Source organism: Rhipicephalus microplus, chromosome X (assembly GCF_043290135.1).
Source record: "Rhipicephalus microplus isolate Deutch F79 chromosome X, USDA_Rmic, whole genome shotgun sequence".
Lineage (NCBI taxonomy): Eukaryota > Metazoa > Arthropoda > Arachnida > Ixodida > Ixodidae > Rhipicephalus > Rhipicephalus microplus.
In genome coordinates, this window is record NC_134710.1 from 297,119,026 (window position 1) to 297,146,298 (window position 27,273).

A 27,273-nucleotide genomic window follows, 5' to 3' on the forward strand; every position below is an offset into this window, starting at 1 on the left:
CATGTTATGACGTGTCGCTCAATAAAAAAAATTCAACACAGCCACCTTCCCTCCACCTGCTTCGCATAAAGTTGATTCCCAGATACATGGGATCTGCCGAATTTTTTTTTTATTTTCTCTCTCTTTTGTCCCTTTCAGCTTGTGTATAGTCTGTTTGTTCTTCCGGACTTGTGTTTATCGCGCATCCTGTATAATTCGTTTATTCGCTGATTGTTTGCACGGCTGCTAAAATAATCAGAAAAAAAAATGGCGTTTCGCAAAGCTTCGAAAATAGGCAGTTGAAAGCATGCGTGCTCATGTGCTCGTGTTTTGTTACCCAGTCGTGCATTTCGCTCAGCCCAAGTACATTGCAGCAAATATAGCAAGCTTCAGTGTCGATAAAATCAGTCTGACTGAATTATGTTTACAATATTCGTCACTATTTTCAGTCTCAAAGCCACGGTTTATTGTGATAATACAATATATAAGTGGAAGGCTCCGCAAATTTTGGTCATCGGGTGTTCTTTTACGGGCACTGACATCGCACAGTACAAATGGCCTCCACTATTTTGCCTCGAAATGTGATCGCCGCAGCCGAGATCGAATCCGTGACCTTCGGGTTAGTAGCCAAGTCCCCTAACTAATGTATACCACCGAGGTGGACCACGATTTCGCTGTGAGAGGCCTCGTAGTAGAAGGCTCAGAAAACTTCTACCACCTGAGGTTCTTTAATGTGCTCCTCAGTCAAAGCACATTTTGCCTTCATCGAAAATGTGGCTGCCTCGTCCGGGATTTGATTCCGCGACCTTCGGATCAGCAGCCGAGTACCATAACTACTGAACCCTTACGATGAGTTTGGATGAATTCGCGAAATCGTTTTTTAATAATAATAAAAAAAGTTAGGTGCTGCTGTAGGTCGAGATGTACTAATCCCTTAAGACGTCCTCCGTAATGTGGCGCAGCCAATGCGCTATAGATAGAATCTCCTAACAAGTGCATACAAAATGTAGCTTACAGCCGCATTAAACTGACGGGAATAAACTTTTAAAAATAAAATGGTTATATCGATCTGGAAAATCAGCGTAATCCATTATTGCTGTCCAACTCGTATATTTTTAGCCCAGCGTTCGCACTGGTTTTCCCAGCCCATCAGGGCATTAAGGACCTTGTGGAACGTCGAGCACATCAGTAAAAAATGCACACAAAAAGGAAATAATGCTATGAAATTAGCGCATGGGATTAAGCGCCCCGCTTGATCACGTTTGTCAAGAAAAGTAAAGCGGCCTTTTGATCGTGCCCGGGCGCAGGGCGCCCGAAACTTCGAGCTGCTAAATCAGCTGCGAGGGTCCATAGCTTAAAAAAGGGAAAACTTCGACGAAAACATATGGGATTTTCATTTTTGCTGTTCTTTTTGTCATTACTGTTTTGTGCTGTCCAAGTAGAATATATACACTCAAGTTTATTACGGTAGGCATGGTCATAACAGCATGTACGGTGCAGCCAATCCTTACACTGGTTCCAGACGCAATTATCGAAGACTGCTACCAAACGCACGCAGCTTCCCTTATACGAACGTAAAGCTTCGCGAATTAGACTCCGTATCGTTCAATTTTCGAGATACAAAAGTTGCAAGCAAAATAGATAGAGAGAGAGATTGGCCAAACTATTTTTTTCTTTATATCTTTTTTTTCACGTCTTTCACGTGCCCCACTTCACAGAGCACAGTTTTAGTTTAACACTACCACCTGCTGCACTTGTTAATGTGGCTGTTCCTATTTCTTTGTAACGCTTTCTCTATAGTTTTCTTTCTTTTTCTCTCTATGTTTCTTCTGTCATTTTATCTTTTTATGTACTCATTACCGTTTAATGTCACTTCTTAATGCCTCCCCCTCTTTCCCACGTGTTCATTTTCGCTTGATTCCTATGGCTCACACACATCAGAGAAGTTATCCGCAACGAATAAGCACAAGCTGCCGATAGCTTAAAGAGTTTCATCTTGAGGAGAATGAAAAGAACGCGTGCATGTCAATGATGATGATAGTTTTCACGTCAGAGCAATGGTTACCGACACCTTAAACAGCTTCGTTATTGAGAGCACACTGACGATTAGAAGCTCTGAACAGCACAGCAGACAGTGGCATATTGCAAACACGTGATTCGTTTAGCCCTCAAGGATTCATACGACAAATACAGAATACAGCTCAAGCTAAAAAAAAAAAAAAACATTGATCAGTCTTTACTAACAATGTATCTTCCCCAAAGAGTGACTTATGCTTGGTTTTGATGCGCACCAATTGTTCAGAAATGGAAGAGAAATACAGGTAATTCCAACGCTTGATGTTTTCTAAGCAATGGTAGCCAGGCGATGTCAGGGAGAACTATATAACAAACGAAGGCTTCAGTAACTCGAATCCTGAAGCCTAAGGAAATCACTGCAATAAAGATACAATTTTTTCTCCCTTCGATTTTCGCTAAGTTTATGTTTCAGTCGATTTCCATCCACAATTCAGTGCGTGGATTGGCGACAGCCCAACAACGCCCGTGGTCTCGTGGCACTTTCCATGCCGTGTATAAAGCACATACTTTGTGTACCACCATAATTCTTTGCTGGGCCTTACATGATGAAATATAAAAGAATAGAGAAGTTTGATATGCAGGATTTATTAAATATGTTACACTATGAAGTAGGTCACAAGCCACGAAAAATTTGTGTTTTTTTCCTGGCCGTCCTATAGATGAACGACAGCCATCTCGTTGCTCCGTGAAGGTGACGTTAAAAGCGCTCGAGTTCTTTTTTTTTTGTTGTTGTTGTTGCTTCGTCTTCCTAAAGCCCTGGGGGGGGGGGGGGGGTTGAATGCGTTATAAAAGAATGTATGCTTTCAGCGACGGTAGCGAACCTAGAGCTTAATTCCAATATGTCCCAGCCATGCAAGTTTTTTTTTTTTTATTTAGACCATGCTTGTCAAGTTTCACTGCAGTAGTTTGCACAAGTTATTCATCTCCTAGGTTTAAAAAACAACTGGAGCGGTCTTTTATTGAATGTTTTGTCGAATAATCAGTGACGATGCTAATTAGCCGAAAACCTTTATTCTCCCACCATCCCCAGCATTGTTGAATCCGCACATTTTACTGCGGCTATCCCACCTCCCCACGCAATAGGGCGAGAAAATGCGCACGTGTAAACCGAGTGAATAAAGCCCCCTGACAGCAATTCCATCGCCACATAGCGCTTAAGCAAGCGTGCGCATTGTGTCCGTATACGCTGACGCGCCGGTGCGCCTTTGTCAACCGCTCTCTGTGTTCTCGTGTAGGTGTCATTCCGGCAACGAAACTTGGCTCCGATATTGTCTTCTAGCGGCCGCCTTCAGAAGAGCCGCCTTTGTGAACTTATTTGCAAATGGCACGCGCTGTTCAACGTTTATTCATATGAAAAGAGCAAATTATCAGTATACAGTACCTTTAATTTTGTCCATGGGCGACGAGCTAAGCATATCTGACCAAATTACAGAAACGCTAATAAAAGTTAGTTGTGTCGAAAAAAATGATAAGAAAACAGGTTGTGTTGTGCGGTACATTTACATAGATCCTCTAGTTACAGCCTTGAATCATACGAGTCCGCTTGTCGGAACACCGTCTCCCACCACACACAAGGTTAACAAAGGTTCTCTTCCAGCTTCCAACAGTTTCCTAGAATTTCTGCCTTTTTTTTTAGTTTACCTATAGTATGGTGGTAATTATTTCATATATCTCTTTCACCTACCTATTTCATATATCTCTTTCACCTACCTATTACCCAACCGCAGTGGTCTAGTGGCCAAGGTACTCGGCTGCTGACCCGCAGGTCGCGGGACCTAATCGCAGTTCGATGGACGCGAAAATGCTGTAGGCCCGTGTGCTCAGATTTCGGTGCACGTTACAGAACCCCAGGTGGTCTAAATTTCTGGAGCCTTCCACTACGGCGTTTCTCGTAATCATGTGGTGGTTTCGGGACGTTAAGTGGTCAGTTTTAGGGCCTTCACCTGCAGACTTAGACAACCACTATTCGTTCTTTAGGAGGCTCCTCATTACGACATTCTCACGGGGATGTCTCCGCAGCTGTTGGGAAGTTGTTAATTAAATCTGGTCAGTTTTTGAAATCACTGTGCTGCGGTAATCCACTTCGAGAAATCCGAAATTTCTCGCTAGAGGTTCGTGTTTCACCTGATATTAACCCACCCGGTGTCATCTGATTCAGCGAAGTCAGTATACGTACGTCATAGATAGAGGACAGCAAGAACATCCCCCAGTCGAAACTTTGCCCTTGGCCATCGAATACGCAGCCATAGGAATCGACCGCATTCGCATTTTTCTTTGAAGATACGCAAACATGCGTAGTATGCCCCACAGTAATCATAGTCGGCTTCTTCATTTCTGTATGCTTGTAAGTAATGGGTGCCATACCTTTTCGTATGTAGTGATGAAACCCGCGCGGACTGTCGTATGTATGTACATGCATTATTATTTATACGCATATATTTCTCGCCTGCGCACCAGTTCATCTCAAGCCGCATCACGGCACCGCATATAGTCTCGCGTAGTGCGCACATACATTGGGGTTCAACATGGACAACTTGCCGTCGCCTTCCTTGCATACTGCAAGACAGACAGACAGACAGACAGACAGACAGACAGACAGACAGACAGACAGACAGACAGACAGACAGACAGACAGACAGACAGACAGACAGACAGACAGACAGAAAGACGGACGGACGGACGGACGGACGGACAAACAGACGGACGTACGGACAGACAGACAGACAGACAGACACACAGACAGACAGACAGACAGACAGACAGACAGACAGACAGACAGACAGACAGACAGGCAGACTTGCTGACCGACCGACCTACCGATAGATAGATAGATAGATAGATAGATAGATAGATAGATAGATAGATAGATAGATAGATAGATAGATAGATAGATAGATAGATAGATAGATAGATAGATAGATAGATAGATAGATAGATAGATAGATAGATAGATAGATAGATAGATAGATAGATAGATAGATAGATAGATAGATAGATCGCGCTGTTGCGGAAGCACCACACGTTCTACAAGCATAGCGGGAGAAAATATGCACCGACCGTTTTGTTCGGCAAAGCAATGAAACAAATGTGCTTTGATTAAAAGCTAAATCGGGAAACGACCTTTTTGCTCAGTCCGCCGAGCATAGCATTATGTGTTGAACCGAGTGAAATGACGAAAGAAATGGCTTCAGTCAAAGTCGACTTGTATAGGCTGCATGTATCGCATAATGTTCTCTTGTGCTTCTTTTTTTGTCCTCCGTGACAGATATAAACGAAAAAAAAAACGTTCTCAGGCAACAAGCAAACATAGAAATATGCTTGTGCAGCTCGCGTTACGCCAAAAGGTCACTTGCCTGCCTTACAAAGAGATGGGCGAGACATGTGGCGCGGTGGTGTCAGTCACCGTATAGTGGTATCGGGTGACACAAAAGCCGATCCAGAAAGGCTTTCGCCCAGCACTTCTTCTCTTATCGTCAAAGCCACGGAAGAGGGCATTGCCTAGAAACAGGAAGCCACATCCACTGGGTGCACAAATGCCTTGCGAACGGGCAAATGGGACTTGTCGCAAGCAACCGTGGTTTCAATAACAAAATAAAAACAGTAGACATAACTGGCTAGCGGATCTGCGCGATTCTCCTTATAAATATACATATTAACCACTCTACAGCATACTAATAAAAAAAGGCATCCACTAGTGCAGCCGCCGTTTTTCTTGATGTGTTACTTCACTGTTATAACTGGCAGTGGTCCAGTAATACTTTTTCGGCTGTCGCTCGACTCCACACCGCTCAAGGACTCATCTCTGCTGACTTGAGGCACTTGAAATGGACAGCAAAAAAGTGTTGCGTGCATAACAAAGGCATTACGAATACAGCTTATTTGCTGTCTTCGCACAAGTGCTCGCCAAACAAAGGGTGCCGTATAATGCCAGCAAAATGAAATACGATCGTTCCTCTCATAGTGTGTATATATATATATATATATATATATATATATATATATATATATATATATATACAGTAGGTATTCTCTTCTTTTCTATATATATATATATATATATATATATATATATATATATATATATATATATAGAAAAGAAGAGAATACCTAAGGGCTCGTTTTTCCGTGTTTTTACACAATAATAATTAGATCTAACAGACAATAATGCCAAGTAAAGTATAGGGGAAGATATTAGACCAAAGTGTAATGTAAATATGAAGAAAAGTGGGTGAAAGATAACTTGTCGTGGGCAGGATCCGAACCTGCGACCTTCGAATGACGCGTTCGATGCTCTACCACTGAGCTACCACGACAGCTATCCCCCCAGCCACTTTATAGGGTTTATATGTGAACTAAACGTTGGAGTGTCAGTCAGCGCCACCAGTAGCCATGGCGGCGAGTGTAGCACATTCTTTTGAGCCTGTTTGGCGTCACGGAGCACGTGAAACGTGAACTTGTTACGATTGGGCAGCCGACCAATAGTCCCTTGTTTACAACCTAAAGGCACGAAGTCTGCCAGTACGAGATCCTCGTTATATATATATATATATATATATATATATATATATATATATATATATATATATATATATATATATATATATATATATATATATATATATATATATATATATATATATATATATATTCCTGCTCACGGCAAGTTATTTTCACCCACTTTTCTTTCATCTTATTTTTGCATTACATTGGTTCTAATGACTCTTCTATACATTCTCTGGCATTATTGTCTCTTAGATCTCAATAATTTTGTGTCAAAACACGGAAAAACGAGCCCTTAGGTATACACTTCTTTCCCTTATTCATTAACGAGGGTCTCATACTGGCAGACTTGGTGCCGTTAGGTTTTACACGAGGGACTATTAGTCAGCTGCCAGCTCGTAATAAGTTCACTTGCTACGTGACGCCATACAGGCTCATAAAAGAGTGTGCCACACTCGCCGGCATGGCAACAGGGGGCGCTTACTGACCCTCCCACGTTTAAAATTCACATACAAACCCAATGAAGTGGCTGAGGGTATTGCCACCGTGATAGCTCAGTGGTAGAGCATCGAACGTGTTATTCGAAGGTCGTAGGATCGATTCCTGCTCACGGCAAGTTATTTTTCACCCACTTTTCTTTCTACTTATTTACAATACATTGGTTCTAATAACTTCCCCTATACGTTCTCTGGCATTATTGTGTTAGATTTCAATAATATTGTGTCAAAACACGGAAAAACGAGCCCTTAGGTATACACTTCATTCCCTTATATATATATATATATATATATATATATATATATATATATTGTAAGCGACGAGAAATAAGAGACAACGCCTTTGCTGCAGGCCGGCTGTTCTTATTCTGCTTCGTCTTCCTCGGCTTCCTTCACCCTGCCTGCGCCCCTGCCTGAGCCCCACTATTTATTATCATTACACTCGGCCCCGACTGCGAGCCTCGTGGGCTACCGACAATGTCTCCGGTGGGCGGCATTGACTATTCCGGGGTGGCCGGGCTCGGCCAAGCTGATATTTCACATGGAAGTTTGTTGAAGGAGATTCCGGAGGACGACACTGGCTGTGACGTGATGGTCGGTGCAGGCGTCGTCCACGATGGGGCCAACGCTGTTGACTTGGACAAGATGCCGCTAGCAGGAGATACAGACTCCTGCAAAGTGGCCGCGTTGGTTTAATCTCGTCGGTTTGAGCATCCTGTCGCAGTCGTGTTACAAATGCTGGAAATAGTCCACGCTGCACCGTCACCTGCTGCACTGAGCGTCGACGCCTGCGTTGCTTGCGGTGTGGCAAGGGGCGTCGGGGTGTCTTTGTAGTCATCTGAGAGCCGAGTTCAGGTTGCAGCTTGAGAGGCAACGCGTGCTCTTGCAGCACTGCCTTTGTCGGACTCATGCTCAAGCTGCTTATTCCTATAGTTTCACGTGCAGTAGAGCCTTCATTGTCAGATGACCTGTCACTAACCGGAAGTATTACCTTCTCTGGTAGGTCTTTGCTGACAGTGACTTTGAAGGAGGCGGCGCTTAGCGTGTGGCAGACGTCCGCACACTCGGCCACAGACTGACGTGATATCAGGAGATGTCGCTTCGAAGTGAGGGTCAACACTGTAGGGTTGTTCGTCCCAGGGTAGGTGGTTAAATTGGCTGTCGGGAAGCTGCAAAATACAGCTGAAGCCGCGAGGGTGGTCTCCTTCTGGGATCTATTCTCGGTAGCGGTCGCGTAAGACTGGGTGGTCGTGGAGAGGTGATGGTGACTCCGTCCAAAAGCAGCTATGAGCTTGTCACTCCAGTCCACCCAGGATGTCTGCCGCACGCCTTCGTATCGATGCCAAGCCGCGGCAGCATTCCGAAGGCGGTCTATGGCCATGCCCCACTTCTTTTGGTCCGTCCACGCTGCGTGATCTCCGACAGCGTTGACGGTTGCCACCCATTCCTTGGCATCGTCCTGGAAGCCGCGAAACTCCGGTAGCTCGAAGGAAATCGGCGATGGCGGGACTGCGGGCAAAACTCCGAAATGTGCCCACGCCAAGCAGTTCACTTGCTCTGATACCTCCGTGAGAGAACGCCCGAGATTGCGACGGTTCTCGGGCGAGCTTACCTCGAAGTTTTGTGAGGCGGCCGCAGCCAACATGGCATTGAGTGCGCACAATGTTGGCAAGATGGCAGGACATAGCTGGGAGCTCGACGCTATGAGGGCGTTGGTCGTGACGCGGAGTTGCGCGATGGTATGCTGCAGCTCCGCTGCGCTGTCGTGTGATCCGCACGAAGAGCCAAGGCCCGCCTCTGCGGAGGATACAGTGACTGCGGTACTCGAGGTGGTACAATTGCTGACCAAGGACGCGTGGACGGCGTCCCTTGGAAATCCAGCTGTGGTAGGAATCGTGGACATGGGTTCCAGGGCGCTGGAAGCGTCAACGACGTTCCCAGGCAAGCGGAACCCGTGTGATGAGTTGTGACCTGGTACTGTGGCGTAGATGAAGCGGTCTTGCGCCGCCGGGTAGGCCTCGACGCCGTACACGGTGGGTGCTTGAAGCGCCGACAGGTTGCCAGGTATGGAGGAGGCATGTACGCCATCCCTAGGTGAGAGAGGCCCGTGCGCATGGTTGCCGCGACGTGTCGCGTCCCAGGACAAGTTTCCCGGAACCACAACGGAGGCCTGGACGCCATCCGTCGGTGCTGGGATCGATGCTGGCCGCGACGGACGCCTTGCGGGTTCCATCAGCGAAGAAGCGTGACGGCGTTCCTTATCGTGAACTGGTACCGGTAACGGGTGCTGGAGCCGCCGAGGAGGCCTTGACGCCGTCCCCGAACGGTGGTGTCAGTAAACAGCTGCCGAGGAGGGCTTGACGCCGTCCTCAAGCGACGCTTACCGCGGCTGCACGTCGGCGGGCGTTCTGGATGACGAAACCGAGACGTAAGCCGTTTTCTTCGTCGGCTGCGCCATTGTAAGCGACGAGAAATAAGAGACAACGCCTTTGCTGCAGGCCGGCTGTTCTTATTCTGCTTCGTCTTCCTCGGCTTCCTTCACCCTGCCTGCGCCCCTGCCTGAGCCCCACTATTTATTATCATTACAATATATATATATATATATATATATATATATATATATATATATATATGTGTGTGTGTGTGTGTGTGTGTGTGTGTGTGTGTGTGTGTGTGTGTGTGTGTGTAAAGTTCTACAAAAGGTTACTTTAACTTGAGCGCATAATAGCTCCACACGATTATCTTATAATACAACACATGAAAGGCCGCAAAAACACTCGTGAAAACGCTAACTATAGCGGCAGCATTGCCGTGTACGGGAGGTCGGATAATCATGGCCGTCTTGAAAAATACGCTGGGTTTTCCCTGAACAGGAATCAAGAGAGTCGATAAAATAAATGAACACCTTCGTTACGTAAATTATCAGAGTCTTGCTTTTTTTAATGCGAAAAATGCGTACAGCAAGCACTTCTTCATCTATATATATTTATATCTACGTCTGGGTGCTCTCGTGATCACCCCGTTATGTTGGCGTGAACCAAAGTCAGCATGGGAGGGTAAGATTGTTTGACAAATACTACTCACTGGTCATCACATGAATAATGTCACAATCCTGTCATGTACACCGTCAAACACTTTCCGCTAGAAAGTGGCACATACCCGCGGGCGACCATATGCCAGACGTGGGCGGGTGTGTGCCCAGGTGATTGACATTTGAGATCTACCCAGAAACGGCGAGAACATACATGGGTAATTTCAACGCGTGATCGTTAAGACAAGGCCGAGATCGGCTGTGTTAACGCGAATGTGAAGAAAAATGTCAGGGTCCCAGCAGGAATAACAACCTAGCATTCTGCGAGGCAACCAAGTATTCTGCCACGAATCCACGCTAGGTCTCGCAACTGTTTTTCAAATAGACCATAATGTTCGCGAAGCGTCTATAGCAGGTGCACTAATATCCATCCGATTGAATCAACAATACATACGTACTCCTATGGTACGGCCGTCACATTGGGTTAAGATCAATTGTAGGTAAGCGCAATCCACTGACGATTATTGATAGCTTATATGAACCAAGAGACGGCGCGAACATACATGGGTAATTATAATTTGATAGCGGTAAGAAAAATAAGTTTATCTCCACAAAGTGAGTGACTACAAGTGGGCGAAGCGGTGAATCCTAAGGTCCATAATGTCTACATTGAAGTTGCCGACTAGTGTAAACAACGGACAAATGAACGGACGGACGCAAGGGTGTGCGCAAGAAGAGGGCAGGGAGGGCAGGGGGGGGTGGAAGCGTTGCCATAATAGAGAGGGGCGGTGCAGTAACTCGGGGGGGGGGGGGGGGACACAGTCAGCCCCCATACATTGACATAATAGGGTGTGGGCGTGCTGCGACAAACCTTAGCCCCCCCCCCCCCCCCCCCGGCCTTGGAGGGAAAACCTGTGCATGCCTAAGGACGGACGGACAGGTAGACGTATGCACGGATAGGGTGCACGGATGGACAGACGCACGGATAGCAGGATGGTTGAATTGACGCGCGGACGGATGCACGAACGGACAGATTCACGGACGTATGAACAGACGGACGGCACAGGTGTATTGTGTTGTCGTATAGTTGATTACACATAAATTCGCGCATTTACACATATATTTTTTCGTTTTATTTTTGTCGTTGTTGTTGTGTAGGTGTTAAGTGTCGGCTTGGGTTTTGTGGGGCGTGATGAATGCCAACTGAGTCGGCGCTAAGGAGCTACGCCCAAAAAAACCTGGCATCAGCAGCGCTGACCCAATGAACGCATAGAATGAATATGATGGTCCTAGGAGGAGTCACACCCCAGCATTCTGCATGGCAGTGAGGTGTTCTACGCTCTAGGCTGCAATGGCCGAAAAAAGGGTCTGTGGCACGTACGACATGTGTACACATCTTTAGCGTCATTTCTTAACTTCTTTCACAATAAGGAAATTACACCACAATCACCTTTCCTCCGCATGCTTCGCATAACATTGATTCCCAAAGTACGTTGGATCTGCTGAATTTTCATTCAACAATCGATTCGTTCGCAAATAGAGAAGGTTGTAAGTGATTGCCAGTGTTATCAGCAAACGTGGAATGATCATAAAGAACAGTGACAAAGAAGCGAGAAGCTCCACACATTCGAAATTTCAACGCATTTAATTACTGACGAGTCGGTCCGAAAAGTCCAACCCTCCACTAGTCTGTGGCAAAAAAAAAAAAATCCTTGAGGTAGTAAAATACTGGCTGGGTCCTTCGTGACGCCAAAGCTTGCTTCCCACGGAATGTGAATATAAGCAGATTGTCGACTGCAATACGCCGCTTGCCCGTGACCCAGCATTGTCCTCCTTTTCAATACAAGGTACAGACTGCGCTGTTTTAAGTTCATTATGTGCGCTGGTAACACCGGAAGGCAGCCGGGGTGAGATAGCGCCACATGATTATGTGTGATGCCTTAGCACCCATATAGACTCGTGTGGAGTTCAGTGGGGCCAAAGTAGTAAAACAGACAGCTCAAGCACAAAACACAAAATACCCGTGAAAGAGAAAGAAAGCACGATACGTGTGTATGGGGGGGGGGGGGTGGCGGAGGGGTTGGGGGCGATGTTGAACGTGGAACGCTAGACTACGTGCGTGTACATATATGTAATTACTTGTTTTTAATTTCGTGGACATGCGCGAACATTACTATTCTCACAAAATGCTCACCAAACAGCCGCAACAGCAAGAAAACACAAAGCAGACGAGCACAACGCCACACATCCGCCTAAGACGATTCGAAGGCGAAAGCCATATATGGTGGGATTATTTTACCAAGAACTTTACCTCACGAGAACGCCGCTTTCTTTTTGTGACAGAAATTGTATGGAAACTCCTGGTGCATCTTTGGTGTCACCGTGAGGTTACGCATCAAGTCGAAATCGATAACGTCGCCTCGCGCATCGCATGTTCAATGTGCGAATGAAAGGACGGCTGACTGTAGCCGACGATCGCAGCCAAAATTGCAGAGGTAACAAGTGCGAAAGGACCACCACTGCAAACTTTGATCGGCGTGGTGCAATCGCACGCGCCCTATCGTAGGTATCAGCAGACGGCTTGTACCTTTGTACTAGTTGTGTTTTCATCGCTGAGATTGCGTTGAAGCCAAGCCATAGACAGCATGAAGGTTCCTTTGCTCGCTCCGGCGACCACGTTCCCTTACACACCAGCATTTTGTCAAGTTAAACCAGATGGGGTGCTAAAGGAGCTATAGCAGCTCACCTTCCTTCGTATAGCAATCAAATTCGTTACTATCGCATTATTTGTTTTGCATCTGCTGTGATTGTGTGGCTTCCTTTTGCCCACGCGAACGCCACAAAGACAAAGGGAACGCCCTGCTCGCGTGACTCGAGGCACGAGCAGGCTTTGTGGGGCAGGTAATGTGGCTTTGGGACAAGTTACGCGAAACACCATCTTTAAGATTTTTCGAAAGCGCGAACGCTGCCATGACGAAGTGAACCCGCAGTTCCCTCGCCTCGATCCACACAAGTGGTTTGTGTGACCACTTGTACAACACGACGACTTTTCGCTGAAAATTACATTTGCCTGAGACTAATACGGTTTTCGCAATAATGAAGCAGCACTGCGAAAATAGGGCCTCAAATTAGTGTCGGGCACACAGGCAGAGACCAAGGCAGGGGTAATGAAAATGCACAGTGTGTATATTATGTCTTATATAGTGCGCACCTCGCATCTCGAAAAGGCAGGCTCTAATATATTGAAGTTATATATGTATTTCAATACGAAACCATAAACACTAGATCCCCTGTCGCGGTGGCTAGTGCATGTTACGGTCCTCCACTGCTTATCTGATTGCCACGGAACCATGTCGTAATATAGGCACGCTAAACTCCAACATTTATATTATGCATCTTAACAGATAGGCAATGGAAGATAGGCATTCAAACTAGTCGGCGCAGGTGCACAGGCACTGCGCGAATTCTGGACCACGCATGTATGCCAGTAGCGTCTGAGCGCGCTGTCACGACGCTGCAGAAAAGCGCGCTTCGCCATTGCTGCGTGTTAAGCAGCTTTCCACTTCAAGCAGCAGAGCGGTTGCCCATTTTTAAAGAGGATAGTATTTCTTGGGGTACTTCAACGCACAAATTTTAATCTGTCTGTTTGTCCGTCGTAACAATGCCCCAAACAACGCCAAGCGATAACCAAGGGAACCCCCCCCCCCCCATCCGCAGCGCCCACCAATATTGCTCAATTTTCAGCCTTAATACTTGTGCGATCGTCAATTAAAAATCAATTATTGCGCATATCTGAGGCCCCATAACAACACGTCAGTATTTTGTATGTGTGGCTTTATACCAGAGAAGGCACTAATAAGTAATTCTAAGGACCATAGCGTTTATCACGCTGCGCTGACAGTGAAACACGATGCTCAAAAAGGCAAGTGCTTCCAACGTTTTGCCAGAGTAAGGGACTGTGGTTTTGCTAAGACGATACGGTGGTGGCACCTGCCCGTCGCTTTGCGTTCTACACCTTATCGCCTCCGTGACGGGCGCGCATCTTTCTCCGAGGGCGCGCACGCCTTCCTTCGTTTTCGATTATAACTGCCTGAAGGCGCTCGTGTGTAACGTGCCTCGATGCGCTCGTTCACCTTCGCTGCACAGATCGAGACGCTCTAACGCAGCGCTTTCAGAATACAATTCACCTATTTTCTCGCGCAGAAGATAAAACAAACGTTTGTTCACTCTCTCCACACGCAAGACTATCCTCTTTCGACGACATTTGCAGTGAAACATGCAGATACGAGGCCACTTTTTTACTGCCCCAATCCTTGTTATTTGCATGTATTTTTGCAAACAGCTTGACATGATAGTTTTAGTTTAAGGAATTTAACGACGCAAAGTGGTCCTCCATATATCTGGGATGTTGTAGAATATAGCTCCGGATAACTTCGACCACCCGTGGCTCTCTAGCGTGAGCTTGCCAAATAAGCAGCGCAAGGCCATCTTTGAATTCCGCGCCCATAAGAATTCAGCCAGAACTTGCACATCGTTGGTCACGTAACAGTGGTCTCAAAGTCTCTTGATTGTATTCATGCATACTAGAATGTTACGAATCGTCCAGCCTCGTCAGTTAGTCACATAAAAAAAAACGCGTTTCACGCACCAAGGACGATTGTCCTTCCTTTGTACACTGCATTATAATGCATTCCCCGTCTTCGGTATACCTTGCTGGTCTGTTGTATTTAGACACAGTGGTGGTGGCCGTTGCTGCCACCCACTACGTGTCGTTTCTTTTTTCTGCTCCAACCCATGCTTTCTCGCAATGGCATTACGCCAACAATGACCCTTTACACTGGTCACCATGCAATTCACCCCGGCATCACGCAACAGCTTCTTGGTCTTCAATGTTCATAGCTTCTAAATTCTTCTTTTTGTCATTCCTAAAGAAATGGTCTAGTCAAACATTCCGAACAGAAAAGTAATCAGAACCTTCGGGAAATTTCCACGTTCACGTCATTCGCCTTTCAACACCGAACGGCACGGGGCTAGTTCATCCTTCGCTAAGCTGAGCTGACTAGATCTGCCTTTCCCACTATCCTAAAAATTCTAATACCCTTGCTAAAGTAGCCTGCGACCTCACCAGTCCTTGCGTTATGGCTTCTCACGATGACTGTGAGGTTATCCTTGTTCATGCAATCATGGGCCTGGGCTTGGTACTGTCCTAACTGCTGGCGACTTTATTACGTGACTGGAATTGCTTTCCAAGTTTTTTTGTCTCGCTTAGCGAGGAAAATAATGGTGTTTTTAAATGCTTGAGCCACAAAACGTTATTTTGCTCACCCCATTTTGTTCGGCTACGATAACCTCACAAAATGAAGAATAAATTCATATTTCTCTTTCCATTTTGTTGTAAGAGTACGTAATTTCGCAACTTCTAAAGAACGGTTTCACAATGTTGAATGACCTCAAGTGGTCGAAATGATTCAAAGCCAGCCTTATACCACGCCCCTCAAAATTCAGAGCCCCTTTGTGGCGTTAAATTCCTTAAAACAAAGTAATGCTCCCAAGCCTTCTGCAAAAAAAAAAAAACGCTCACATAACAATAATCACGACAATGAAAAAAAAAATGGCAGCATATCCACGGAGTGAATGATGGGGAGTGGGGCGAAGCATTCGTCCGTCCATTCGTTCTTGCTTCCGTCCGTTCCTGCGTACGTCTGTGTAACCGTCCATGCGTCCATCCACCCGTCTGTGCGTGCGTCTGTTCGTGCGTCCGTCCCTGCGTTCGTCCATGCATCCGCGCCTGCGTCCGTTCATGCGTCCATCCATGCATCTGTCTGTGTGTCCGTTCGTCCATCTGTTGATTATTTTTCACGTTCTGGGCTGGGACAAGGAAACGAGAAAGAAGAAGAGCGCGAGCGAGGGACGCGGGGACGCTCAAGTGACAGCAGAGCGCTTCCGAACGCAGTTAAATAAACAAGTATTTTTGCCTTATACCTTAACGACGTAGTTGAGTCTGATCGCAGTGTCTGGAACGCCATCGTCTAAACATTGGTGCCGAAGAACCGGGATTGAAAACCAGGACCCTACGGACGGCTACCAGTCAACTGCAGCGGCATGGAGCGACTGAAGTCGAAGCGGACGTCGCGGCGAGCACAGAACACGAGGATTATAAACGAGGCAAGTGAGCTCCTCGCTAATGACTCTGCCTCCTATGACCAGCTCAACTCCATATATGAGAGGCTGAAGGCTAATAACGAAGAGCTTAAAAACGTGAACAACGAGATTGAGCCGCATATACCTGACGAGGAGTTCGAGGTCGAGTATAACGCTGTCTTACAATACTAGGACGTTGCTACGCGCATTCTCGCTGAGATTCTCAGCAAGAAAGATCGCATGCTAAGGACATCGACCGGAACTCAAGAAACAGTTGCCCAGACAGTCGTAGCACCATCAGACGGAACTGGAGTTAAATTGCCTAAACTGACAATAGCTCCTTTTTTGGAGACCTATACAAGTGGACCGAATTTTGGGAACAATTTTACCAAATTGTTCATAGTAACAATCGCATCACTGCCACAAAGAAGTTTCATTACCTGCGACTGTATCTTAAAGGAGACGCTGCAACAGTAATTGCGGGCCTTCCGACGACAGAAAGTTGCTACAGTGACGCCATCAAAATGCTACAGAAGCGATTTGGGGACAAGACGCGCCTGGAGCAAGAATATTTTGCCAAGCTACGGATGTTAAGCCCTGTCCGTTCATCGACTGACACCAAAGCGCTACGCAGCTTGTACGACCAAGTTCTCGTGAATATCCGAGGCTTAGAGACTTTGGGTGTGCACAAGTCGTCATTTTCGTCAATGCTCTGCGACATCCTACTGCGTGCTCTTCCACGGGATATAGTCGTGCAGTATCATCGATCATGTGCCGTCCAGTTGGCATATGACTCGAGAGCTGAAGCTACACCCGTGGGACTGGACCGTGTGCTCAACTTCCTGTGTATCGAGCTGGAAAGCCTGGAGAAGAGTGATTTTAAGGATGCCAAAGGACGAGAACATGGAACACTCCCCGTGGCCAGTCAGTCGACGTACTCTCGGCGTGGGAAACCGACGTCATCTGTGCTTCACAGCAACTCGGTACGAGAAAAAAAGGACAACTACGTATTCTGCTCGTCCAGTCATCACGGATCGGAAGCCTTCACAGCTGACTTGTCACTGACGCAAAAGAAGGAACTGCTTTCCAACAACAAAAGGTGTTTTCACTGCACCACCAAAGGACATCGGGCACGGGACTGCAAAAAGAGGATTTCCTGCTCCAGATGCCAAGCTCGACACGCTACAAGCATGTGCGATCCCGATAGGTGTTCGCGAAAGTCAGACTATGCTAACAAGAACTACGAAAAAAACTACGACAGTCTGTGCATCACTTGGAAGAAGACCCGTCAAGGAAGACTCTACCACTTCCGTTTTTCTTCAGACTTTCAGAGCATGGGCCATGAATGATGACACCTGCCGCTACACACGAGGTGTTTTCGATGGTGGCAGTCAGAGGACTTTCGTAACTGAAGATCTGTCCAAGCACCTCAAGCTGAAAAGCGTGGAAGCAACTCGAATAGCCTTCAATACTTTCGCAAATACATCGGACCAAGATGCTAAGAGGCGTCGCATAGTATAACTACGACTGCGAAGCCAGTTTTCCGACGCGGAAATAGTCTTAACTGCAATAGAGATCCCAAGCATCTGCCAAGACATCGCAGAGACTGCAATGGACGTAGCCTTCGTTGCGTCTTTCAAGAAGCTGGGAAACGATGTTGCCGATGAGCTCCAACATCCATCTATCATAACTAAGAGTGGTATCAGCGTACTTATCGGGTCCGATCAGATGTGGAAAGTGTTGAGCGGCAAAGTTTCACGGTGCGAAGGCAACGAATCATTGATCGCACTGAACTTCAAGCTTGGATGGACCTTCCAGGGAAGCACATCGCACTTGGTGTCCCGCCTAACTACTTCACAAATGATGGTGTGCGTGCTAAAAGCCCAAGCTACCAATTCCGACGAGATTTTGCGCTCCTTTTTGGGAACTTGAAAACATAGGAATTACGGACACGATAAACAAGCCACCTGAAATGAGCAACACCATGAGGCATTTTGAGCAAACGATTAGCTTTATAAACGGAAGATATGAAGTGACCCTCTCTTGGAAGGATAATTTCGAGCTTGCAAGCAACAGGCAAGTAGCCTTTACTCGACTGGACAAGCTTGTTAACCGTCTCAACTCCAGAAAAGGACTGCTTGAAACGTATGACCGTACCATAAGGTAGTACTTGAGGGCAGGACACGCCGAAGTAGTCAGTGACGTACCTGCATAGGTGACGAAATTATATTACATGCCGCACAAGGAAGTCATGCGTGAACAAGCACTGACGACGAAAATGAGAGTGGTGTTTGACACTTCGTCACATGCCAAAGGATGCAAGTCCCTTAATGACTGCCTTCAAAAGGGTGACAACTTATACCAAGACCTCGTGCGAATTCTGCTACGCTTCAGAACGCACCCGGTGGCAGTTATTGCGGACATACCTTCAAATTGCGATTCGGGAGGACGACAGAGACGCTTTCCGCTTTCTCTGGTTTGCAGAAGGAGATTTATCCAAGGGCAAGCTGCAAGAGTGGAGGATGACACGAGTGCCTTTTGGAGCTACATGTAGCCCATTTTTGCTCACAGCTACTATTCTCTACCACGTGAAAAGAGCACCGGCTGTCATGGCACAAACAGCGCAAACTCTTGCCGAGTCATTTTACGTGGATGACTTAGTCACTGGTGCCGACACAGAAGAGGAAGCCGCTAAAGTATGCCGAGAAGCGCGCACAATAATGAAATCGGCCGGCATGACATTGCGAAAATCGACAACAAATTCAGCAAATTTGATGCGCACGCTTAAAAATCAAGTGGAATCTACTAGTAATGAGATGGTCGTTCTTCACGAAACGTCGGTCAAGGTCCTGGGTTTGGTTTGGAATTCTGCAAAGGATGAATTCAACTTTTCGGTTGAAAATCTACTCCGGGTTTTGACAGCACAGACGGGTACAAAACGATTTGTCTTGCTGTCAGCATCAAGAATATTTGACCCGTTGAGATTTGTAGGACCATATACTATTGCCATACGAATATTGTTTCAGAGATGTGTATACGAGGAATTGGCTGAGATGAAGTCCTACCCAATGACCTGCAAAAAGAATGGAATGATTGGGTCATCCAGCTGCCGCAACTGCAAGACGTCGTCGCTCCTCGCTATCTGGGCGGCGGAGCAAGGAAGACCAATGTGCGTCAAGTACATGTTTTCTGCGATGCCAGTCCAGCGGCATACGGAACAGCGATATACGTCGTATCAAGTCCTGAGGAGTCGATACTGTTGATTGCGAAGTCCTGTGTAGCACCCATTAAGGAGACTACGCTGCCGCGATTGGAGCTGCTGGCTGCCTTAATCGGCTCAAGAATGTTGGCATACGTGAAAAGGGCTTTGAGGAATGTTCAAGTTGACTACACGATATGGACAGATTCCGCCATTGTGTTGTCATGGATAAAAGGTGACGTCAAAGAGTAGAAACAGTTGATAGGCAACAGAGTCAATGAAATTAGGTGCACTACAGATCCATCAAAGTGGAGATACTGTCCTGGAACGGACAACCCGGCTGACCTACTCACACGTGGCGCGACGCTTGAAAGACTGCTGTGCAGTTCAAAATGGTGGCATGGTCCCGAGTGTCTAACTAAACCGATGTCTGAATGGCCCCTACAGTTCTGTGAACTAGACATAGCGGAAGCCACCCAAGGTGAAGTTACAACAGTCCATGTCGCACTAATGACACGCTTCTCAGTTCCGATAATTGATATTCAACGGTACAGCAGGCTTCAACAGCTACTCAGGGTCACTGCGTGGATTTTCAGATTTACTGACCGATGCAGAAAAAGAAGTAATCATACAGGACATCTCGTGGCAACAGAAATCCTGAACGCTGAACAGTATTGGATAAGATATACACAAGAGCAAGGCTTTCTTGAAGAACTCACCACTTTGACCAACGGCTAACCAGTCGAGTCTACATCTCGAACCCTTACATAGACAAAGACGGAATTCTTCGGGTTGGAGGCCGTTTATACCTCATGCAATCCACACAAGATGTCAAGCACCCAATCATAATGCTGTCAAGTCACCACTTTTTGACACTTTTGGCAAACAGAGCCCATCTTCAAGTCTTACATGGAGGAGTTAGAGATACACTTACGCAGCTTCGGGAACGCTACTGGATTTGTCGAGCTCGCTATTTGGTAAAAAGAGTGCTGCATGGCTGCAATATATGCAAGCGTTTCAGTGCGGGCCCAGGAACTGCTGAGACTGCTCCGCTAGCAAGCCATCGAGTGACACCAACGAACCAGTTCGACGTTGTAGGAGTCAACTTCGCGGGCCCTCTGTATGCACGCACGGAGAAAGGGGACACGAAGTGCTACATTGCACTTTTTACGTGCGCCGTATCTAGAGCCGTGCATCTCGAGCTTGTCTCGGAAATGACATCCGAGGCTTCCTGCTGTGCCTACAACGATTTGCAGCTCGGAGAGGATTACCTAGGGTGATCTATTCTGACAACGCACGAAGCTTTCACAAGACATCGGCAGACATAAAGTGGCTAAACCGAATGTTCTCTGAAGAGGGCGTCGCTGGTCACCTCAGCACCAACGGCATTTCGTGGAAGTTTATAGCACCAAATGCTCCTTGGTGGGGTGGATAGTGGGAGCGCCTTGTACGATCAGTGAAGCTTCCGCTGCGAAAAATTATCGGCAAAGCTCGTCTGAACTACGAAGAAATATTGACAGTGCTGGCGGAGGTCGAAGCAGTCGTAAACTCTAGGCCTCTGACTTTCATCGAGACAGATGCAGGAGAACCTTGCACTTTGACGCCAGCCGAACTTCTCCTTGGACGAAGATTGACTTCCATACCATATGCGACCGCTGACGAAGTCAACAGTAATTCCAAACGATCAGACGCCATACGGACACAACTGCAGGAAGCTGCTGGTTGAAAGTTTTTGGAAGCGTTGGCAAAAAGAATACCTGTTGCAATTACGATCTGCACACTTTGCCGACACGAAATCAAATACAGCATTGAAGCAAGGGGACATCGTTCTCGAGCATGCGGACAACACTCCACACCAGCTATGGAAGCTTGCAAGGGTCACGGAAGTGTACCGCAGTGCAGACGGTCTCATTCGTTCTTGCAAGATCAAGTTGCAAGGCGGTCACCTTGCGATCAGGCCGATACAAAGACTGTACCCACTTGAACTATGTGTTTAACTTTGCGCGGCCGGGAATGTTGATTATTTTTCACGTTCTGGGCTGGGACAAGGAAACGAGAAAGAAGAAGACCGCGAGCGAGGGACGCGGGGACGCTCAAGTGACAGCAGAGCGCTTCCGAACGCAGTTAAATAAACAAGTATTTTTGCCTTATACCTTAAAGACGGAGTTGAGTCTGATCGCAGTGTCTGGAACGCCATCGTCTAAACACATCTATTCAGCACTCCAAGTACCACCATCTCGCATCTTTTCATCATATATTCTCCATATAGAAGCACCGCCATCCAGCGGACATTTCAAGGACTAAACAGGAGGTGGCACATGCACACTTGCTTACGGCTTGCGCTTCGGGTTTACTTCCCACCTTTAACCACCTCGAGTTCATGGTATATACTAGTTCACTGTATTTATGGCTATGCGGCCCAACGCTCGCTAAACCTTTCTAAAACCAAGGAGGTTACACCCAGCGAGTATAACGTAGCAACCCTTTCTTGTCAGATCGTGCTCAATGTACATGCCAATAGCTGCTAATGGGGATCGCAGCGTGCGCGTTACCTAAAGGCCGAATGCTCCTGTCTCTCATTCCCCCTTAGCAGCCATTAACATGTGCATTGAGCACTCTCTTTTATTGTTCAACAACGCACAGAAGAAATCTCTCACCGGAACGACCTTGGAGGTCAAAATCGTAAGGACCGCTATTTCGGGTATGTGCCACTGGTGGTTACGTACTACGAGGGACGCACAAGCCAGGCCATAAGGAGCTTCGCCCCTAAAAGAGGAACCACTCATTTACTCGATCTAAGCTCAAGACTGCACACTCTGCATTAAGCAAAGCATGCTTTTTCGCAACGCCGTTGCGCCGCGCTCGCACGCTACTGGCACACTGGTAGCTTCGCGTGTCATGATGCACGGCAAAGCAAGCACGGTGTTGCAGATCTTCAGAAAAGACAATGCCTGAGCGCCTGCGCCGATTAGCTCCGATGCACACCCCCGTACCATCTGCGCTGGCCCCCTGTGGTGCGCCGCCACGCTGTGCCATGTTCACCCTAGAGTGGGTGACCCTTACATTTGACGATACTGTCATTTCCATTGACCCACAGAGTAAAGAACGTGTGGTTTCTTTTCCACTGCCTTCAATGTCCACCATGGGTACAAAGACAGCATTGTTTACGCAACACCACGTGTTCTCCGAAGCTCCAATCGGATAGGTAAGAAGAAAACAAAAAAAATTACCGCCATATCCACAAAGTGAATTATGTTAGAGGAGCTTTCTCAGAGGTGCACGGGACGTTTTTTGGTGAGACTATTTCTGTAGGAAGGCTTGGTAACGAGCCGGCGGATGATGTGTGCGTCGAAAGCAGCGTTGTCGGACACGTTCCGTGGCCGGCACTGCACAGTGTTAGCCACGTCAATAAGCACGTTTACCACCGGCCCCTTTATGCCATACTAACCACTCGCCATGAGTCAAATGCATTACGCCCATATATGGCAGACGTGGAGCTATCAGGCGTTCTTCAAAGGGGTTTAGAGCAGGCAGGTGAGGGGGCTTCGGAGGATATCGCAACCCGTGCCTAACACTCATCGTAAGAACTTGTCGCATGTTGCCGTGACTACGAAGTGACGAGAACGAAGTAGGCGTAGTCGAGAGAATCCTCCTCGCCCTGCTGGCCTGCCTGACGGTTTTTTTTCTTTCCTCTCGGATCGGAGGCGGTATGCGTTCACGCGCGCCCAGAGCAAACGCCACTAACACCATCCTTGTTTCCTCTCTCTTTCACATTCTTTTCTCTTCCCACTGCCCATCCCCCGTGTGGCGCTGTTGAGGTGACCTCCAGTGAGACACACATTTACGACGCCACAGTCTTCCTTTCGCTTCCCTTTCTTTCAAAGCCACTTCAAGGAGGCGAGCATGCGGGCCACCGAAAGCCGATGCATGGATGAATGAATGAATGAATGAATGAATGAATGAATGAATGAATGAATGAATGAATGAATGAATGAATTGATGGATGAATGAATGAATGAATTGATGGATGGATGGATGGATGGATGGATGGAAGGATGGATGGATGGATGGATGGATGGATGGATGGATGGATGGATGGATGGATGGATGGATGGATGGATGGATGGATGGATGGATGGATGGATGGATGGATGGATGGATGGATGGATGCTTTGAGAGTCCCCTTTATAACGGGGTGGTGACATGTGGGCCACCAAGCTCGCAAGAAAAAAAACGAAAATAAATCTTTTTTACAGTGAAAGCTGTTACGAGATCACAACTCGGGTAAGGTGCAGTTGTCCGCCGCCGCCACCGGTGTCCATAACCACATCGTGCAAAATTAGAAAAAAAAAACCATAGCACAAATGACAAAGTTGGGCTCGAACCCATATCCGGTGGGTGCCAGCCCAGTATTTTACCACTGAGTTCGCCGGTTCTTGTAACATGTTGGCAAACTTGCCTAAGGCAGGCTTTACATAGCGTCAATGACACAGTGGAGTTGGAACCCGGGTCCGCTGGGTGCCAGCCCAGTATTCTACCACTGAGCTACACCGGTGCTTTTTTTCTCTTTAATGCATGGAAATAATGCAATCAAATGATGTGATATATAGCTATACACTCAATCGTTTCATATATATGCTCACGTGCAGACATGCACGAGACCCCATTTCATACAGTACAACGAAGCCTCAAAAATCTGTAAACAAATACGCATGTCCAGAAGTCCAAGCCACTCCGGAACAAGGTCGAAAGTCTCTGCAAAACAACGCATATTGGCTGCCTCTTCTCGGAAAACAGACTTGCTCGAGCGAGGTGGCTCAGCATGTCTGTCAATCATGCGGATCCTCCATATTGAATAAAGGCCCAATCACATAATTAAATTGTACGGAGCATTATTGCCAAGGATATTTTTGAACGGTAGGAACCTGACACCATGAGCTGTAATAGGAAATTCTCTTTTGATGGTTCTCTTAAGAATGTCCCAGAAATGACACGCATCACAACAATGAATAAAACAATGCTCGATTGTTTCAGGCTCGTTGCACAGTCTGCACTTTGAAACCAGGGCACGTATATACCTTTTTCATGAAGCCACGTCCTTAAAGGTAATGTGGAGGTGTGTGGCTTAAAGAAAAACGTTTTCGCTGCTGGCGATATACACATTTTATGCACGCGGAGAAAACATCACGACCAGTTTGAGATAAATATGGCTGCGGGTAAACAGGTTCAGGTAAAATGGTGCTGACAAGTGCAGCAGTGAGTGTCGTTCTGTCTACAGTGTATAGATATTCTGAAGTGAATCTGGCTTTCAAAAACTGCGTGGCCTCGACAATCTCTTTCAAGAAACCCCACAATTTCGAGTTTTCAGCCACTCTTGTCGGGACAAAAAGAAACGGGAGGTGGTAAGCAAGTCGATTCCGGATAACAGTCAAAAGGAGCGGGTGACACACATCCTCAAGGTAAAAAGAAAACGCATCACCAGTTGTCGTAAAAACAAATGCACAAGACTAAGCCCCCGCCCCTCCCTTTCTCAAGCGGAAGAAAAAAGTTATCTCTTTGCATGGCTTCCCATGAACGATTCCAAATGAAGCAGGCAAATATCCAGTGAAACACCTGGATATGTACGCGAGAGCAATGCAATACTTGTAGAATGTAGACAAGCTTTGATGCAAGAAAGATGTTGCATGCTTTAGCTCTCGAAAAATGGAAAGATCCCGCCCTTGCCAAGTTAACACCTTTCGACGGATGATGGTTATGACAGACGTCCAATGAGGGCCACTAATACGGTGGTTATCAAGAGGCACACCAAGATAACGAACTGCAGCACCATTCCAACGAATAATTGCAAACACCGAGGGAGTCAATGCCCAAGTGCCCAGCCAAAATCTTCTGGTTTTATCAAAATTTATATTAGCTCCAGAAATTTTGCAAAAACGCATAGTAGTGTTTACTGCTTCCTGAACACTCGATTTAGCCCCGCCGTGGTGGTCTAGTGGCTAAGGTATTCGGTTGTTGACCCGCAGGTCGCGGGTACAAATTCCGGCTGCGGCGGCTGCATTTCCGATGGAGGCGGAAATGTTGCAGGCCCGTGTGCTCAGATTTGGGTGCACGTTAAAGAACCCCAGGTGGTCAAAATCTTCGGAGCCCTTCACTACGGCGTCTCTCATAATCTTATGGTGGTTTTGGGACGTTAAACCCCAAATATCAATCAACACTCGATTTATCCACACAAGCTATCACCTTAATTTCCTCGGCTTCATATCTATATGCTCTAATACCTCAGTGAAGCAGTACACTTAAACAAAATGGTTCCAAGTGTACTGCAAAAAGCAAAGGCGAAAGCGGACACCCCTGACGCACTGATCAATTTACCTCTATTATACCTGAAAGCGTGTGACTCACAATTAATCTTGTGCACTTTTTGTAACATGCTTATATGCTATTGTACAGTACATCTCCTAACTGGAGATGTCTGAGCAGTCGGAACAAGAAGTGATGTCGCACCTTATCAAAAGCCTTAGCAAGGTCAGTTTGAAGAAGAGCTACCTGATTCATGCTATCGTCAATGCATTCAAGGACTGATCCCGCTTCATAGATATTTGTCTGTATAGAGCGGTCTCTCATTGGACATGTATGATGGGCGCCTAAAATTTAGTAATCACCGTTTGCAACCTGTTGCTGAAGATTTTCGCAATTATCTTATAATCAACGTTACATAAAGAAATAGGCCTGTATACAGTTACTCTTTTTAAACCTTCACTGTCGGTACTTTTCGGGATCAAAGTAGTGTGGCTCTGATAAAAGGAAGGAGGAAGTTCCCCAAGTTCATAGGCTTCTTTAAAAAGTGCCTCGGGGAAAGGAATGGGAAGTTTTTGATATGTTATGGAAAATTCCGCGCTAAGGCCATCTGGGCCTGGAGTTTTGTTTGTTTGCGAAGTTTTGATTGCAATCTTAATTTCTTTCTTAGTTATCGGTCCATTATTAGCGAGCCAATCATCTTCTTGTCAACATGGCATTAAAGCAATGAATCATTTTCGTGTTTCACAATGATGCTTTCGGGAAAACCTTTCTGAAAACAGTTCAGTATTTAAGCGACAAGATCACCTTAGACATTTTATTGAACTTTCACGTTTTTGTTTGAACACTTAAGTTGGCGTAATTACTTGTTTTTTTACAAACTCAGTGTGGTGCGGACACATTTCTATGCAGTGTGGACCCATTTCTGTGTGATGTGGACTCTCAGTGTTGAAAAACGTGAACTAATTGTGTAAGCGTTGTGCTATGTACACATGTATAGCCTTGTGTTAGCTACAAAATGTACGATGTTGACTTTTGTGCAAGAGAAGAGGAGTAGCCGGCGCCACGCATTGGCACCAACCTCTTCTTACATACACTTAATTAAAAAAAGCAATGAATCGTTCAGCTTTTTCTTCATCATCATCCGTAACCTCAGCCGTGGTGAACAGGCTTTTGTAATGATCTTCAAATGCGGCTGTTATTTGCTCTGTTTCTGTTCAAATGGAGTCATTTGACTCAATTTGCAGTTTCTACTGGGAGGGTGCGTATCGCTTTTCATACCCAAGAGCTGTCTTTGTGTGCTCATCTACAATGAAACGAATAACACGAGAACGAATCATTGCTCCTCTGAATGCTTCTGTCTCATATTTCTGTATTTGGGCTTGAACTATATTTATTTCATCCGCGTACAACCTCGGCTCTCGACTTTCAAAAGCATGAAGCCTATTAAATAAATCATAAAATAACGTTTTCGTCTTTCGTTCTTTGTGCTAGCTCACATGACACGCTAATTGCTTCGTTAACGTTTTCTTTGAACATTTCCCATTGAGCAG

At 46.5% G+C, this 27,273-nt stretch overlaps 1 protein-coding gene and 1 non-coding gene across 2 annotated transcripts in view; one reads left to right on the forward strand and one right to left on the reverse strand.

Moving 5' to 3' along the window:
- LOC119161378 (uncharacterized) overlaps positions 1–27,273 on the reverse strand; it is a 158,987-nt gene that overhangs the window by 104,240 nt on the left and 27,474 nt on the right. The window lies entirely within an intron of this gene.
- TRNAT-UGU (transfer RNA threonine (anticodon UGU)) lies at positions 7,099–7,170 on the forward strand. Its single transcript has one exon. It is a non-coding gene; the product is annotated as a tRNA-Thr (tRNA).